At 45.3% G+C, this 19,265-nt stretch overlaps 1 protein-coding gene and 1 long non-coding RNA gene across 2 annotated transcripts in view; both read left to right on the forward strand.

The window, feature by feature from the left end:
- The window catches only part of LAPTM4B (lysosomal protein transmembrane 4 beta), a 101,771-nt gene that overhangs the window by 45,999 nt on the left and 36,507 nt on the right, over positions 1-19,265 (forward strand). The window lies entirely within an intron of this gene.
- Positions 1,294-4,683, forward strand: LOC121000670. The gene is made up of 3 exons (XR_005778873.1): positions 1,294-1,304; positions 1,674-1,689; positions 4,587-4,683. It is a non-coding gene; the product is annotated as an uncharacterized LOC121000670 (long non-coding RNA).

Here is a 19,265-nt window from a genome sequence, read left to right on the forward strand (position 1 = left end):
CAGGTAAGTATCATGTATACGAGGGGCTGAAATGCAATACCATGCACAATCGCTATCAAATGGACGACACTGTGTTTGGTACGCTGAAAGAAGACCTTGAAGTGTCAAGGCCTCTTCAAACTGCTGATTGTGGGGATGGCTGGAGTCGGGCTCCGATCAAAAACTCTTGCAAAAAATGTTTTTTAAAACTTCTTGAAAATGAGCCTTTTTATCCAAAACTGCCACCATTGTAACTTAGGTGACCAATGTGGGACCATTTTACTGTTAGGGCATGCTAGGAGTTTTCCGTGGTTTCGCAAACCCTGGAGAGCCACATGTTGACGCCTGCAGTAAGTTGTGAAAAGGCTTTTTCTATGCTAAATGTGAGACAATTAATTATTTTAGCTTTGGCGACCTTATTGAGCAGGCATCGCGTGGTCAGATGTACTGATCCCTAGACAGTCACTTAACCTTGAAAACACTTCTCCATGACATGATTTCCAGGTTAAAAGCGCTTCTGCGTCTCAATGACCATGACAAATGTGAAAGCTTTGCGGTTTAACAGAGCTGCAAGAATCAGATTTTATTGCTATTTTTGTACTGTAATGAGTTTTTGTTTAATTCATTTGCACATGGAGCTCGGCCAACGTTCTCTCCTCTGCAATGTCTGGATGACATAAATTGTTCTGGAGAAGGTTTGGAAGTCTTGTCAAGCAGGGCTTTTAATATCTTCTTGCAATAGCCCAATCGCTTACTCCTTAATCTAGAAGTGGTAGCAGATAATGATTATTATGTCGCTGAATTAGTCTCTTGTGTCACTAGGTGTTCTCCAGCTACTTTTTATCTGTTTGTTAAAGGGTTTTTCCAAGAATAGGTACATTCGGTTTACTTTAAAGCTGTTTTCTGGTCCTTTTTTTATAATGATGACCTACAGTATGTTCAGGATAGGCCATCATTATTTGATCAGCGGGTGTCTGACACCCACCACCCCACCAAACAGCTGTCCTGAATTGGATCTGGCAGCAGAAACCAGCACCAGAACCGCACAGCTCCGTCCACTACACAGTTCTGGTGCTGATTTCTGCTGCCGGATCCAGCTCCGTCTATCTATCTATCTATCTATCTATCTGTAACACCCCAGAGTTGTGTTACTACACTCCTCTACCCCGCTACTATCTTCTAAGAGCCTGTATACTGTCATCTGATGTCATTTATATTATGTCTTCACAAATGTGCATCTAAAACCATGTTAAATTCCATAGTTCCTGTCATTTTCTAGGTTCACTAGCAGGTGGCAGCAATGCATTGGCCAGGTACAAGTCCTAGTTTAGTGTATCTAGGCTGGAATTGATTATTCCAGCTTAGCTGCCCCTCTGTGGAGGTGTGGACTGTTCCCACATCCTGCAGCATGGGTGGAGAAGGAAATTAGAGTTAGTGTAGCCCACCCCCTGCTAGGGGTAGGGTGTGTGTGTAGGAGATCCCCTGCATAGGGAAGACAGCAAGGATATTGTCTCGGCTGAGACCTGATCAAATACCCAGCCTAATCAACTTCAACCTCAGCTGGATGAAGAAGCAGAAAACTAACTAGGACCTCCAGAGCTCCAGGAAGAAAGCATCCCCTGAGAACCATTTGAGAGATAAGTCCAGAGACCTAGGAGAAGCCATTCCTCCTCAGCTAGTCTGTCCCCATACAGCAGAAGTTACAGAGAAGTGCAGAAGACTAATTCCTGCCACAGTTACAGAGCTACCAAGCAGACGTGTTATCCTGCAAGCTCCCCACATATCAAGCAGAAGCATTTATTTCCGCCAATGATTGCCAAAACCTGCTGGGACCAGAGACCAAAGCTGTATACTGCTTGGATACAAGTTATCTTCAGTAAAGAAAAGTTTGAACTTCATCTAAAGGTCTGAACATCATTTCTGCTGCAAAATTCCTCTATTACTCCTACTATCACTACACTCAAATTTATTGCAAGTGAACCAGGAGCCAGGAATCCAGCTGTACCCAGGTAGGAGACACCGTTGACACAAATTCCACTACCCTATAGAGACATTATAGGCCACTACACCACTCTGGCATTCCTAATCTGGGTCGTGCGTTATAACACCTTGAAAGGACCCTGGGGTAGTACCCTGCGCGCGCTGCAATTGGCGTCACGACAAAATACAGACTATTATCCACCTGAATCCCGGCCTACTGCATAAGTGGCGTCAGCGCCTACCCATATCCTGCTCATTGCATATCTATCTATTTATCTATCAATCATCTATCTATTTCATATCTATCTATCTGTATATCTATCTACCTTATATCTATCTACCTTATATCTATCTATCTATCTCATATCAATCTATCATCTATTTCATATCTATCTATGTATCTCATATCTATCTATCTCCTATCTATCTATCTATCTATCTATCTATCTATCTATCTATCTATCTATCTCATATCTATCTTAACAGCTCCGCCCACTACACACAATGCAGGGAGCTGTAGTTCCAGCGCTGACTTCCAGATTAGGGAGCATTCACACGACCATAAGTGTTTTGCGGTCCGCAAATTGCGGATCCGCAAAACACGGATACCGGCCGTGTGCTTTCCGCATTTTGCGGACCGCACATGGCCATGCTATATAGAGAATGCCTGTTCTTGTCCGCAACCGCGGACAAGAATAGGACATGCTCTATCTTTTTTGCGGGGCCACGGAACGGAACAACGGATGCGGACATGAAATGAATTGAAATTTGCGGAACGGAACGGATGCGGATACATTTATACGGTCGTGTGAATGCTTCCTTAGAGTCAGGGGTGTGGTGTGTCGGACCTTTGCCAATCAGATAATAGTAGGCTGTCAAAATAAAAGGACAAGAAAACTCCTTTAAGTGGATGTATAAGGCCTCTTTCACACTTGCGTTGTTGGGATCCGGCATGCACTTCCGTTGCCGGAGGTGCCTGCCGGATCCGGAAAAACGCAAGTGTACTGAAAGCATTTGAAGACGGAACCGTCTTCCAAATGCTTTCAGTGTTACTATGGCACCCAGGACGCTATTAAAGTCCTGGTTGCCATAGTAGTAGTGGGGAGCGGGGGAGCGGTATACTTACAGTCCGTGCGGCTCCCGGGGCGCTCCAGAATGACGTCAGAGCGCCCCATGCGCATGGATGACGTGATCCATGCGATCACGTGATCCATGCGCTTGGGGCGCCCTGACGTCACTCTGGAGCGCCCGGGGAGCCGCACGGACGGTAAGTATACTGCTCCCCCGCTCCCCACTACACTTTCCATGGCTGTCAGGACTTTAGCGTCCCGGCAGCCATGGTAACCACTCTGAAAAAGCTAAATGTCGGCTCCGGCAATGCGCCAAAACGACGTTTAGCTTAAGGCCGGATCCGGATCAATGCCTTCCAATGGGCATTAATTCCGGATCCGGCCTTGCGGCAAGTGTTCCGGATTTTTGGCCGGAGCAAAAAGCGTAGCATGCTGCGGTATTTTCTCCGGCCAACAAACGTTCCGTACCGGAACTGAAGACATCCTGATGCATCCTGAACGGATTACTCTCCATTCAGAATGCATTAGGATAATCCTGATCAGGATTCTTCCGGCATAGAGCCCCGACGACGGAACTCTATGCCGGAAGAAAAAAACGCAAGTGTGAAAGAGCCCTAAGTGTAACAGCCCCGAGTGGTGTTAGCATTCCTACACCCTGCTACTGTCTTTATTGGTCTAACCTCATGTCATCTTGTGTATTTATTCCAGGTCCTCCACAATGTGCATTCCTATTTTGTTATGCAACTGTTATGTTCACATGTAATGTGCCTGGTTCACCAGCAGGTAGCAGTAAATATGAGCTGTATGTAGATAGAATGGAACTTCCATTCCATTCTAACCCCCCCCCCTCTGGAGAGAGGTGGGCGAGTCCTACTTCTTGCAGGAAGGGTGGGGCAGAAGTTCTAGTCAGTCTAGCTTACGCCCTGCTAGGGGAAGGGTGTGCAGGGGCACGTCCCTGCTGGATGTGCCCATGCCAGCCAAAGCACCATAAGCTCTGCTGGCCATGGAGGCCAAAGCTTGAAGCCTCAGGAGGAAACCTAGAGCCAGACTACAGAGAGAGGGTGCAGCATACAGAAGAAGATGAGTTATACAGCAAGCCTGTCAGTACATCAGAGTCAGAGAAAGATATAGCAGAGTGGAGTTTGCCTGCCAGTTTAATGCTAAAGCCTGCTGGGACCAAGACAAAGCTTAAAGACTGTTTCTGATGAACGTTTATTCAAGTAAATCTGCTGTTCAGCTACCTACAAGGTCTGGACTCAATCTTTCTTTCAAATCCCTCAATTATTCCCCCTATTTATTGCTTCGGAGCCAAAGCCTGGGGTCCAGCGGTATCCAGGTAGGAGCACCGTGACACACATAAAGAGACATTTTAGGCCGCACTATACCTACACCTGGGTCGCTCGTTATAGTAGGGCCCTGGGGGGAGGCTCAAGTTGCAATTGGCGTCACAAACAGTATTTACTTGCATGCCTTTATGCTACAGGCCAATAGATTTACAGAGAATCCCATGAAAAATGACTTTACTACATTTATTGCGGAGCGACAGGCGCAGGAAAGTGCGCGCCGGCTACCGAGGGGTTAATCCGCCATCTTTGCCTGTGATGGCGTATGTTCTTCTTGTACCTCAAGAGTGGGAAAACAGGGAAACGCCCAGCCCAAGAGCTGGAAGTAACAGCCCTGCCCACCGGGAACTGCCCAGTGCAATTGCAAAGAGTGAAGACTCCACCCCTAAGACTCCTCCTCTCTAACCAGTGTGTGCCAGAGAAACAGAAGACGACAAAATGGTGCGTCCACTGCAGCCCAACTAGGCCAAAATGGTGTGAGGCGACGAGCCCAAGGTGCAGGCTGCCCTGCAAAAAGTACGCCTATCCCAGGTGCAGCGGGACCCAGAGAGAAGGTCCAAGGCGTCCGCCGTGTTGGCTGGTGCAGTGGAGGCGGCTGGAGTGTCCACTCCACCCCTCAGGAAGAGCAGTTCGTTCTCCAACTTGAACCTGACGGTCCGTCGGAGGTTACAGCGAATGCCCAGACTCTGTGGGACTACAAGAAAAGTATCAAGGAGTGAGTGATCCACGTCCTGGAAAACCCACGACCGGGGGATCCGAGGCTGGAACGGCGCCAAGGGACCGTGCTGTGGTTCTCTGTGGAACATGGCTCCGGTTTTCTGGTGGATGACGAGAGCGGCGAGGAACTATTTGTGGGACGCAGGTCTGTGAAACGCCCCTACCTGCCCCAGGCCCGTCACAACTTGTACGCATGGGACCACGTGGAGTACACCCCCATGGAGTCCCTCAAGGAACTGTTCGCCACCAGGGTGACCTTCCTATCCAAACCTTTTGTCCCGTTGCCAGCAGCTGAGTGCTGGCAGGAGGATCCAGCCGCCGCAGACCACGTGCGCTGCCTCCAGGAGACCGCGGAGGGAGTCCTCCGCTTCCAAGAGAAGTCACAGCCTCAGCTGGAGCTTCTGATCCCGGGTTTGCCCCCGCCAACTGTCCAGCTGGGATGCCTGTCCACTACCGTGTTTTCCTACAACCCGGCGGTGGTCAACTACCAGCTCCCCTTGGAAGATGGTGTCCACTGCAGCAAGAGTTTCCAGGGCTCCATCACCACCACTGGAGATCCCTTGGCCACAGCCCCTACAGCCGGAGATTCTGAGCTCCCCTGCCCCAGTAGGAGGTTCCGGCCCTGTTAAGCAACAAATTGCGGCAGCTAGTGTGAACAGCCGGTCATTACCAGAGTCCTCCACAAGAGGTCAGTGGAGATCCACCAAAGCAGCCAGTCTTGCATACAATTGGCTGGAGCGCCCTCTCATGTCCTTCAGCGGCAGCAGTGAGGAGGACTTCAGGAACCTCCTCTAAGGAGCTCCTTTCCTTTGAAGATCAAGCCAAAATGATCATGGACTAATGGGAGGCACATCTTGGACTACTCCTGAAGGGTGAGGACATGTTGGCTATTTTGCTTGTTTGTTGCCCATGGTTTGGCCCTCATCCAGATGGACATGTTTGTAAGGACTCCCCCCATCTGCAGAAACATCCCTCAGGTGCGCAAGTCAGTGCCCAATTACTTTTTTCCCCCTTCTCAGGTTAAGCGAGAACCCCATTTTGCTAAATAATGCTACGGTTTTATCTCCGGCGGAAAAAACTGAAGACTTGCCTGAATGCCGGATCCGGCATTTTTTCCCATAGGAATGTATTAGTGCCGGATCCGGCATTCAGAATACCGGAATGCCGGATCCGTCCTTCCGGTCTGTGCATGCGCAGACTGAAAAAAAAGTGAAAAAAAATAAATGCTGGATGCGTTTTGCCGGATGACACCGGAAAGACGTATCCGGCATTTCAATGCATTTTTTCGACTGATCAGGCATTTTTAAGGGCTCTTTCACACTTGCGTTCTTGTCTTCCGGCATAGAGTTCCGTCGTCGGGGCTCTATGCCGGAAGAATCCTGATCAGGATTATCCTTATGCATTCTGAATGGAGAGAAATCCCTTCAGGATGCATCAGGATGTCTTCAGTTCCGGACCGGAACGTTTGTTGGCCGGAGAAAATACCGCAGCATGCTACGCTTTTTGCTCCAGCCAAAAATCCTGAACACTTGCCGCAAGGCCGGATCCGGAATTAATGCCCATTGAAAGGCATTAATCCGGATCCGGCCTTAAGCTAAACGTCGTTTCGGCGCATTGCCGGATCCGACGTTTAGCTTTTTCTGAATGGTTACCATGGCTGCCAGGATGCTAAAGTCCTGGCAGCCATGGTAAAGTGTAGTGGGGAGCGGGGGAGCAGTATACTTACCGTCCGTGCAGCTCGCAGGGCGCTTCAGAGTGACGTCAGGGCGCCCCACGCACATGGATGACGTGATCACATGGACACGTCATCCATGCGCAAGGGTACGCTCTGACGTCATTCTAGAGCGCCCCGGGAGCCGCACGGACGGTAAGTATACTGCTCCCCCGCTCCCCACTACTACTATGGCAACCAGGACTTTAATAGCGTCCTGGGTGCCATAGTAACACTGAACGCATTTTGAAGACGGATCCGTCTTCAAATGCTTTTAGTTCACTTGCGTTTTTCCGGATCCGGCGGGCACCTCCGGCAAACGGAGTACACGCCGGATCCGGACAACGCAAGTGTGAAAGAGCCCTAAGACTGATAAGGATCCTGATCAGTCTTACTAATGCCATCAGTTGGCATACGTTTCGCCTGATCCGGCAGGCAGTTCCGGCGACGGAACTGCTTGCCGGATCTCTCTGCCGCAAGTGTGAAAGTACCCTTATCAGTGGACTCCTGCCTATGGTTATTTATGGCAAACTCAGCCAACGACAAAAATGAAGATCACTCCTCCTGATTCTCAGAGACAAAACATCTCAAATAAGTCTCCAGATTCTGGTTAGTGCGCTCAGTCTGTCTGTTCGACTGAGGATGAAAGGCCGAAAAGAAGGACAATTGTACCCCCAGGCGAGTACAGAACGCCTTCCAGAATTTGGAAACAAACTGAGCCCCTCTATCAGACACCACATCAGAGGGGTTACCGTGTAGTTTCACAATGTTAAGAGAGTTTTAACATTAGGTAGACCTGATAATGCTATAAAGCGCGACATCTTACTGAAGCGATCAACAACCACCAGAATCACATAAAGTCCATGGACAAATGAGTCCACGGTCGGGACGGGATAGACAAGGGAAGTAGAGATCCTGGAGGCCGAGTATGTGTCACCTTGGCACGCGCACAAGTCTCACAAGCTGCCACATAACCCTCAACACATTTACGTAACCCTGGCCACCAGAATCTCCAGGAAATGAGATCAACCGTGGATCTGCTCCCATGGTGTCCCGTAAGAACAGTACTGTGATGTTCTTGAAACACCTTGTGCCGTACGTAGTTCCGAAGGAACAAACAACTTCCCTGGAGGTCAAGAATTAGGTGCATTTCCCTGGGCCTCCAACACCTCTGCCTCAAGTTCAGGATAAAGGGGTGGATACAATGAAGATAGGCCAGATTTTTGTGATAAGTAATTACCGTAATGGGATGAATCGTTCCTTCCAACCAATGATGCCATTCCTCAAAAGCCAACTTAATGGCCAGCAACTCTCTATTACCTACATCATAATTTATTTCAGCAGTAGAGAGTTTTTTAGAGGAAAAAAAGCACATGGTCGCCATTTGCTAGGAAAAGGACCCTGAAACAAGACTGCTCCAACCCCTACCCCGGATGCGTCAACTTTCACAATAAATGGCTGTGACACATCAGGTTGCACCAGTAGAGGAGCTGAAGCAAAACATTTCTTCACAGCTGAAAAGGCTTGTAATGCCTCATCAGACCACACTGAGAAATCCACACCTTTCTTAGTCATATCTGTTAATGGTTTAACAACAGTCGAGTAATTCAAGATAAATTTACGGTAGTAGTTGGTGAACCCCAAAAATCGCATGAGCGCTTTCAGATTTTCGGGTCGATCCCAGTCCAACACAACACAGACTTTTTCAGGATCCATACGAAAACCCAAAGATAAGAGCAGGTACCACAGGAATTGCACTTCCGGAACCACAAATACACATTTCTCCATGTTAGCATACAATTTATTCTCCCTTAGGATCTGTAAGACCTGTCTCACGTGATCCTGATGCTTCCCCATGTTGGGGGAATAAATTAAAATATCATCCATGTACACCACCACAAACCTGCCTACCAGATGATGGAAAGATGTCATTGATGAAATGTTGAAAAACAGCAGGAGCATTGGTCAACCCAAAAGGCATGACCAAATTCTGAAAATGACCTTCAGGGGTATTAATGGCCGTCTTCCATTCATCCCCCTCCTTGATCCTTATCAGATTATATGCCCCCCTCAAATCCAATTTAGAGAACACCTTGGCACCGACAATCTGATTGAACAAATCTGGGATCAATAGAAGGGGATAGGGATCACGGACAGTAATGCGATTAAGCTCACGGAAGTCCAAACATGACCTAAGGGTTCCGTCCTTCTTTTTTACAAATAAGAACCCTGTAGCCGCTGGTGATATGACCTTTAGCCAAGCTCTCGGTGATATATTCTCGCATGGCTACTCTTTCGGGTTCAGAAAGATTCTACAACCGAGACTTGGGCAATCTAGCTCCGGGAATAAGGTTGACGGGGCAATCATACTCCCGATATAACTCCTGGTCTCCACTTTCAGAGAATACATAAGAAAAATCTGAAATAAAAGAAGGTACAATTTTAGTGGTTACAACAGAAAGCGATGTGCTAAGACAGTTGTCTATGCAAAAATCACTCCAATCAAAAATCTGTCTCGCTTGCCAAACGATGGTAGGATTATGTTTGGATAACCACGGTAAACCTAGCACCAGAGGAGCAGGCAGACCCTCCAGCACAAAACATGAAATTGATTCTTGATGAGAATCTCCCACCTTTAGGCGAATGTCCTGCACAATTTGTGACAAATACTTTTGTGAGATGGAGCGGAATCAATCGCAAACACCAAAATATTTTTGTCTAATGTACTTGTAAAACCATGCATTCGGACAAATTGCCCATCCACTAGGCCCCACTGTCCACCCCTGCCCCACTGTCAATAAATACTTAAATTCCCACAGTTTTGGAGTCTAGCGCCATCTTGGCAGGCAGGAGAAATCGGGTACTACTGGTCAATGACAAAAGTACATTCTCAGATTCCCCACCCACACTACCAAGAGTGAGAAGAGGACTAAACACATTAGTTTTCTTTCTCTCTCTTTCACCTTGACGTTTAATATAAGGACATACTGTACATAGTAACATAGTATATAGGGCCGAAAAAAGACATTTGTCCATCCAGTTCAGCCTGTTATCCTGCAAGTTGATCCAGAGGAAGGCAAAAAAAAAAACTGTGAGGTAGAAGCAAATTTCCCCCACTGAAGGGGAAAAAAATTCCTTCCCGACTCCATTCAGGCAATCAGATAACTCCCTAGATCAACGACCCCTCTCTAGTAGCTATAGCCTGTAATATTATTAAACTCTAGAAATACATCCAGGCCCTTCTTGAACTCTTTTAGGGTACTTTCACACTTGCGTTTTTCTTTTCCGGCATAGAGTTCCGTCCTAGGGGCTCTATAACGGAAAAGAACTGATCAGTTTTATCCTAATGCATTCTGAATGGAGAGAAATCCGTTCAGGATGCATCAGGATGTCTTTAGTTCGGTCTTTTTGACTGATCAGGACAAAGATAAAACCGCAGCATGCTACGGTTTTATCTCCGGCCAATAGGAATGTATTATTCAAAATACCGGAATGCCGGATCCGTCCTTCCGGTCTGCGCATGCGCAGACCGAAAAAAAATTGAAAAAAAATCAAAACTGATCCGTTTGTCCGTATGACAAAACTGATCCGTTCTTGCAATGCATTTTTAAGACGGATCAGGATCCTAATCAGTCTTAAAATGCTATCAGTTGGCATACGTTTTGCCTGATCCGGCAGGCAGTTCCGGCGACGGAACTGCTTGCCAGATAACTCTACCGCAAGTGTGAAAGTAGCCTTAGTGAACTCACCATCACCACCTCCTCAGGCAGAGAGTTCCATAGTCTCACTGCTCTTACCGTAAAGAATCCTCTTCTATGTTTGTGTACAAACCGTCTTTCCTCCAGACGCAGAGGATGTCCCCTCGTCACAGTCACAGTCCTGGGGATAAATAGATGATGGGATAGATCTCTGTACTGACCCCTGATATATTTATACATAGTTATTAAATCTCCCCTCAATCGTCTTTTTTCTAAAGTGAATAACCCTAATTTTGATAATCTTTCAGGGTACTGTAGTTCCCTCATTCCAGTTATTACTTTAGTTGCCCTCCTCTGAACCCTCTCCAGCTCTGCTATGTCTGCCTTGTTCACAGGAGCCCAGAACTGTACACAGTACTCCGTGTGTGGTCTGACTAGTGATTTGTAAAGTGGTAGGACTATGTTCTTATCACGGGCATCTATGCCCCTTCTGATGCAACCCATTATCTTATTGGCCTTGGCAGCAGCTGCCTGACACTTGTTTCTACAGCTTAGTTTGCTGTTCACTAAAATTCCTAGGTCCTTTTCCATGTCAGTGTTACCCAATGTTTCACCATTTAGTATGTACAGGTGACTTGCATTATTCCTACCCATGTGCATAACCTTACATTTGTCAGTGTTAGGCCTCATGCACACGGCCGTGTTCCGCGGCCGAGAGCGGTCTGTGGTAACCCGGCCGGGATTCCTTCTGACAGCAGGATTGCACGGCGTCATTGGTTGATATGACGCCGTGCGCTTTATGCCTCCGCTGCTGTACAGTGATACACTGGTATGATCTATACGAGTGTATCACTGTACAGCAGCGGCGGCATGAAGCGCACGGCGTCATAGCAACCAATGACGCCGTGCGCTCCTGCTGTCAGAAGGAATCCCGGCCGGGTTACCACGGACCGCTCTCGGCCGCGGAACACGGCCGTGTGCATGAGGCCTTAAACCTCATCTGCCACTTCTCTGTCCAAGCCTCCAGTCTATCCAGATCCATCTGTAGTAGTATACTGTCCTTTTCCGTGTCAATTACTTTACACAGTTTAGTGTCATCTGCAAAAATGTATATTTTACTATGCAAGCCTTCTACAAGATCATTAATAAATATATTGAAGAGGATAGGGCCCAATACTGACCCCTGAGGTACCCCACTAGTGACAGTCCGGGCATTCTCATTTTATATACTAACCTTTTAAGCAGTACAGTATCAAATGCTTTGGAGAAGTCCAGATATACGACATCCATTAATTCGCCGCTGTCAAGTCTAGAACTTACCTCCTCATAGAAACTAATTAAATTAGTTTGACATGACCGCTCTCTCATGAAGCCATGCTGATATGGCGTTATTTGATTATTTTCGTTGAGTTGCTCCAGGATAGCATCTCTTAGAAAACCTTCAAACAGTTTACCCACAACAGATGTTAAACTTACCGGCCTATAGTTTCCAGGCTCTGTTTTTGGACCCTTTTTGAATATTGGCACCACATTTGCTATGCGCCAATCCTGTGGGACATTCCCTGTATGTATAGAGTCCGCAAATATCAGAAATAAGGGTCTGGCTATGACATTACTTAAAGGGAACCTGTCACCTCAAAAATGCATCTACACCCACCAGCAGTACCTCATAGTAGCCCGCAGCCTGTTAATAATCATATGTTTCATCATGTTGTCCGATGCTGCGTAAGTTAAAAAAAAACTGTTTTATTCTCCATCAGCGCTATAGTGCCGGCCAGCTTGAATTCAAGGGGGCAGCAGCATCCTTGCTTCAAGTCAAGGTAACCACGCTTCCTAACCGTCCCCTCTTGCCTGAGAGTGACAGCCTGCAGTGCGGCCAAGATTCCCCAAGTCTTGCGCATGCGCGGTGCGCTCTGTAGTAATGCGCTATCCCATCTGCTGCTGCCACTGTTAGCCGGGTTTCAGCGGCGCAATGCGCATGTGCGGAACTTGGGGAATCGCGGCCGCACTGCAGGCTGTCACTCTCAGGCAAGAGGGGACGGTTAGGGGGTGTGGTTACCTTGACTTGAAGCAAGGAGGCCGCTGCCCCCTTGACTTGAAGCTGGCCGGCACTATAGCGCTGATGGAGAATAAAACTGAGTTTTTTGAACTTACGTAGCATCGGACAACAGGATGAAACATATGATTATTAACAGGCTGCGGGCTACTATGAGGTACTGCTGGCAGGTGTAGATGCAATTTTGAGGTGACAGGTTCCCTTTAATTCTCTTAGGATATGGCTGTGTATGCCATCTGGTCCTGGAGATTTGTCTATTTAAATCTTTTTAGGACGCTGCTGTAATTCTTCCCGGGTCAGACAGGGCACTTTTAATGGGAAATTTACTTTTACATTCTGCATTTCATCTGACAGTTTATTTCCTTCAGTGAATACAGTGGAGAATTTTTTTTTAATTAGCTTTGCTTTCTCCTCATTGCTCTCTGAAACTCCCCCCTCATCACTCTGTAAAGGGCCGACACCTTCAGATTTATACTTTTTACCATTTATATAATTGAAGAACATTTTAGGGTTAGTTTTGCTCTCGTTGGCCGCTTTTATTTGTTTTTTACATATTCTATTTTTTTTCCTTATAGTTTTTCAGTGCTTCCTCACAACCCTCCTGTTATAGTGATTTAAATGCTTTCTTTTTGTCATTTATTGCTATCTTTACAGGTCTATTTATCCACATTGGTTTCTTCTTGTTCCTTAACCTTTTATTTCCATACGGTATGTACCTCTCACAAGGATTTTAGGATGCTTTTAAAAATATCCCATTTTGTGGCTGTATTTTTATTTTTGAGGACTTTGTCCCAGTTAGTTAGGCCTATGGCCTCTCTTAGTTGGCTAAATTTAGCTTTTTTGAAGTTTGGTATTTTTGTTATGTTCACATGTAATGCGCCTGGTTTACCAGCAGGTGGCAGCAAACACGGGAGAACTGTATGTAAATATAATGGAACTTACGATTCCATTCTAACCCTCCTTTGGAGAGAAGTGGTCGCATCCTACTTCCAGCAGGAAGGGTAGGGCAGAAGTTCTAGTCAGATTAGCTTACCCCCTGCTATGGGAAGGCCAAAGCTTGAAGCCTGCACCATGGAGGCCAAAGCTTGAAGCCTCAGGGGCCAGGAGGAAAATTCCCTGGTATAACCTAGAGCCAGACTACAGAGAGAGAGTGCAGTATACAGAAGAAGCTGAGTTATACAGCAAGCCTGTCAGTACAGCAGAGTCAGAGAGAAAGATATAGCAGTGGAGTTTGCCTGCCAGTTTAATGCTAAAGCCTGCTGGAACCAAGACAAAGCTTCAAGACTGTTTCTGATTAATATTTATTAAAGTAAATCTGCTGTTCAACTACCTACAAGGTCTGGACTCTGGCGAATCTTTCTTTCAAATTCCTCAAATATTCCCCCTATTTATTGCTTCAGAGCCAAAGCCTGGGGTCCAGCGGTATCCAGGTAGGATCACCGTGACACACATAAAGAGACATTTTAGGCCGCACTTAACTACTCAGCATTCCTACACCTGCGCGTTATAGTTGGGCCCTGGGGGGAGGCGCCCGTTGCATAAGTTTAGCACAAAGGTCTGTTTCTCTTCTCCCAGAAATAGCTCAACTCATGTCATGTCTATTGTCCAGGTCTGGTACTTCGGCATTCTTTACTCTGTTGCTTCTGACCAGCAAAAACGCATTGAAAAGCCACAGTAATGAGTGGAGCTTGGGTGCAACAAGGACCCTCATTGCACCAGAGGCCTAATTTGCATATTAGGAAAGAATATCATAACTCAGGAACAGAGCCTCGGATCAACAAAAGAAAAGCAGCATCAGGTGAAGCACAGCTGTGTGTCCATACAAACCGTTGCTGGTGACCGACTCCCTTTAAGTGCACTGAGAGATTTCTTTTAACTGCTCATTTGCATATGGATTAAAAGTACCTTTCCTCCAGAATGAAGCAACTAATTGCTAAGCGAAAGGTATCATTACATTCAGCTGAGCTAGCCCTGCTTGCATTGTGGTTAAATTGAGAATTTCCTGGTAACAGACTAAAATGTACATTTTCTCAGCTTAGCGTAGCCTCCCATTAGATTACTGTGCTCCATCCATCAGTAACATTGTCTCTGCGTTACAGTTTAGGTGACATCATCAGGTCACATGACCAGTCTCAGAGGCACAGGGTGTGACTGAGACATACTGTACTTTGGCTGAATAAAACAGCAAAATCCCGTCCCATTTTTTTCCTTTAATTAACAGAAGAGCCTCCAAGGTATTTCAGCAGGCGTGCAGAGAAAGGGCGAGGAGAGTAAAAAAAAAGGGTGAAAGTGTTTCCTCGCTGCTCTTCCTGTTCTGCTAATGAATTGTTCTCCTAAGTCTTCGAAAGAGCATCTGCAGATTATGCTGGCCAATAAGTCTCCATAATTGCAAAAGATATAGTCTGCGCCGCTCAAGTAATGAGATCCTCTTGGCTGTTCTTCCAATACTACTCTACAGCGCTGGCGCAGATCTGTGCAGCAGGAACATAATTGTTGGCGAAACGTTACTGCTTAGCTTGCAGAGTTATACAGGAAACACCACAGACCGAATAAAAAGTGAATCATATTGTGGGTTTCTCATTCTTTCAGCCTGACACACATAAACCCAAGATCAAAAACTAGTTTAGTTGAAATGGTCTTTTATACATGTGAAGATTTAAAGGGCATCTGTCAGCAGATTTGTCCCTATGACACTGGCTGACCTGTTACATGTGCACTTGGCAGCTGAAGGCGTCTGTGTTGGTCCCATGTTCATATGTGCCCGCATTACTGAGAAATATGATGTTTAATTATATGCAAATGAGGCTCTAGGAGCAACAGGCGTGTTGCCGTTACACCTGGAGGCTCTGCTCTCTCTGCAACTGCCGCACCCTCTATAACAGGTGTGATGACATTTTCCCTGTCAATCAAAGTGCAGAGGGTGCAGCAGTTGCAGAGAGAGCAGAGGCTCTAGGTGTAATGGCAACTCCCCCGTTGCTCCTAGAGCCTCATTTGCATATAATAAAACATCATTTTTCTCAGCAATGCGGGCACATATGAACATGGGACCAACACAGATGCCTTCAGCTGCCAAGTGCACATGTAACAGGTCAGCCAGTGTCATAGGGACAAATCTGCTGACAGATGCCCTTTAACTGTACATTGTCTGGATTAAGTGATTTTCAAAAAGTTCTTTCAAGTCTTTCTTGTCTGGGTTCAGATCACGATTTAGTCCCATATTTAACGTATACAAAAAACATATACGTTAAACGGATACATCTGACAATGCCATACATACGTTAACATGCAGGGACGGACTGGGAACTTTAAGTGTCCCTGGAAAAAAAAAAACTACAATTGGCCTCATATTGTAGGTAGGACAACAGACATAGGCAGGCCCAGTAATACCATAGTGCAGGACAAAATACCACCCCAGCAGAACCAAATACCACAGTGCAGAAAAATATAATGCCGTAGCAGAACCAGGTACCACAGTGCAGCACAAAATACTGCTGCTCGCCCCACAGTATGAAGCTGTATCATCGTCCTGAGGGGAATATAATTCAATTCCAGAGGGCACTGGCCAGGTGCATAAGAGACTGATGCTCCTACATTAGTTAATGCTGAGAGCATCAGATCCTTATGTACCTTGTTGATAGCCAAGAGGAGGGATTAGGTGGTCCCCTGGGCATTGGCCCACCGGGAAATTCCCCTGTAGGGTCTATGGCCAATCCACCTATGTCTAGGGTGCAAGGTCTAGAGCTATCTCCAGGGCCTGATACATGTTATAGTGTAAGGTCTAGAACTGTCCACAGTGTCTGAAATATGCTATTGTACAAGATCTAGAACTGTCCACGGGGCCTGAATGGCTCCCCACTCAAGGATGGCAGGGGATCAGGCGATTACAGTTGTCACTTGTAACAGTCGTTTTCACATGGGGCAACAAGTTTGGTGGTTTACAAGAGTCTCCCAACAGTGCGCCAATTTGTGAGCGTCAGTCACCTCCACTTGCTAGCTAACTACTGTGCAGTACGGCTGGCCCTCTCTATACCAACAGCTTCAGTGTTCTCTACAACTTCTTTAGGAAGCTTCTGGGCACCTCTGTTTATCAACTACAGGAGCATGCTAGACAGCTACATGGATGCAGTGCCCTTCAATATCCTGTGTGAGGGTATATGGCTCACATGGGCATTTTCCTAGTCATAGGCTACCTGTGTCATCAATATACATCTTATACGTGGCATGGATACTTAGGGCATTTAACCCACAGTGGAGCATTCATTACTTATCATAACGGCATCTCACAGCGGCATAAGGCACATTAATTGGCATATCATATGTAGCATATTAAAGTGCATCACATATACATGAAGCAGCATATAATAAGCAGATCACTGGTATCTTCCACATTTGCTGTTTTCTTGCTGAAAATCTCTGTGACTGAAAAATCAGTTCCATTCATCTGAATGAGGAGTGCAGAAATCCATGTGCTTCCTGCCAAAATTACTTTATTCAAATGAATGAAACAAATTTTCATTTTCTGCTAAAAAATCTGCCACGCGTGAAGGCACGCTAAATAGGCACTTAAAGTGGTATTCTGGGAGCAGTGATAAGCGGCAGGGCAATATTCGAATTCGCAATATTTCGCAAATATTTGGACGAATATTCGTCATATATTCGCGAATTTGTGATCTCCAGTCATTATTTTCTTGATTTTGAAAATTGGCAATGGGAAAATTTGCGATAAAAATTTGCGATACGAAAATTCGCAATCAACACTACTCCTAAAGTCAAAGATATTGCAGCCTTCTCATTGGTCTACAAGCAAGAAGCAGAGAGGGATTATGGGAACTGATGAAAAAAATGTACAATATTCGCGATTATGAAGATATAGCACTAAATCTAGATATTCGCAAATTCTCGAAGTGCCAATATTCATGATAAAAATTTCGCGATTAGAATATTCGCGATCAACTCTATCTGGGAGTACAGTATTGATGACCTATACTCAGAATAGGTCATCAATATCAGATTGTTGAGGGTCAGCCTTCTGGCACCCCTACTGATCAGCTGTTTGAAGAGGCTGTGGCTCTCCGGTGAGCACTACTACCTCTTCCTAAGCCTGTGACGTCAAGTTCACCGGGCACATGACCTTTCTGCAGCACAGTACATTTTAAGTGAACACAATTGAGCTGCAATACTAAGCACAGCAGCTATACAATGTACGGACCTATGCTTGGTTTAGTATATAAAGGCTGGAGCGCTTCTCCGAGCACTGAGGTCCCTTCAAACAGCTGATTGGCAGGGGTGCTGGGAGTTGGATCTCCACTAATCTGATATTGATGACTTAACCTGAGAATAGATCATCAATATTTAATTCCTAGAAAAACCCTAAATTTTTTTATGGTGGCTATCTTAATTATGGGGATTTTGCCTGTTTTTATATTCTGTATTTTTCCTTTTTGCTTTATACCATCTCCTGTGTTCGGAATTTTTGTGCATCCGTTAAATGTCAAATGATATCATAGTGCAAGCCTGCACATGCATACTAAGAACTGTATTTTACAAGTCATTCATTCATTATCTACTTGGCTTAGTCCCTCTTGAGGAAAGGCCAAAAAACTGACATCATTTCCTGATTAAAATTAAATTGCTCAGATTAGACGTGTTTTCTTTTCTTCTTTTTTTTTGTTTTATATTCAGGTGTTCACTTATGGTAAAACGGTGCAGTATAAACTGGTGTATCTATATGATGCAACAAAAAGTTAAAGGCTATGGAAACCTATGGGGGAAATTATTTTTATTATTGCATTCTACTTAGCTTCTGCCAAAAATTATTTTTCCAATTGATCGTTATTATAGATGAACGAATTTCTTAAAATTATTTTCAGGGCAGATTCTAACTAGAGATGAGCGAATCTTCCAATATTGGGTACGTTTCATATTCTTCAAATTTTTGAAAACGTTTGGTTCTGGCCCGAATCTATTCGTTCTGAACCAAAGTTGCTCCAATTGCCCTGGAAATCGGTATATAACCCCCTTTAGTCCTCTAAAACACAGTTGTTGTTTTTTATGAAAGCTCCTATCTCGTTTAGTTAATCTTTTAATTTTTCCTCGCCTGTCCCCTCGGTCTGATAGGTGTAACTTTATCTACTTTTATCATTGCTACTGCAAAGTGAGGACATTGCTTGGCCGCAACTGACTGCAATTACCTCCTGCCTGGTGGTGACAGAACACTATTGATTGCTTAAGTGCTGGGCGTCGTTTTCAAGGTTCTTCCGAATCGAACCGGAAAAAATTGGGTTCAATTTGGTGCCTAAGAAATTAGAGATTCGGAACGAATTTGCAAATAGATTCACTCATCTCTAATTCTACTTAATCAATTCTACCCAAATCAAAAGTGCTCAACTGGTCTGAAGATTAATATATGACACTGTGATGTTTCCTGGGATTCATATATTTCTTTGTCTTTTTCTTTTTCTTTTTATACACTTTTCTTTGTTTTTCTCTCTCTCTTTCCCCTCTTTCAAGTTCTTTAACACAAAAACAGCAATAGTAAATAATATCAGAGTGACAATGACATATATAGCTATGGGTAAACGTATTATGGGTAAACGTATTGTTGATGATGCTAATAAATGCCATGTTTAAAAACACACCATGCCATTGTATTTATGCCTTTTAAAAATGTTTAAAATGTAAAAATACACTAAAATATGCTCATTTAAGTTC

This window comes from Bufo bufo, chromosome 5 (assembly GCF_905171765.1).
Source record: "Bufo bufo chromosome 5, aBufBuf1.1, whole genome shotgun sequence".
Classification (NCBI taxonomy): domain Eukaryota; kingdom Metazoa; phylum Chordata; class Amphibia; order Anura; family Bufonidae; genus Bufo; species Bufo bufo.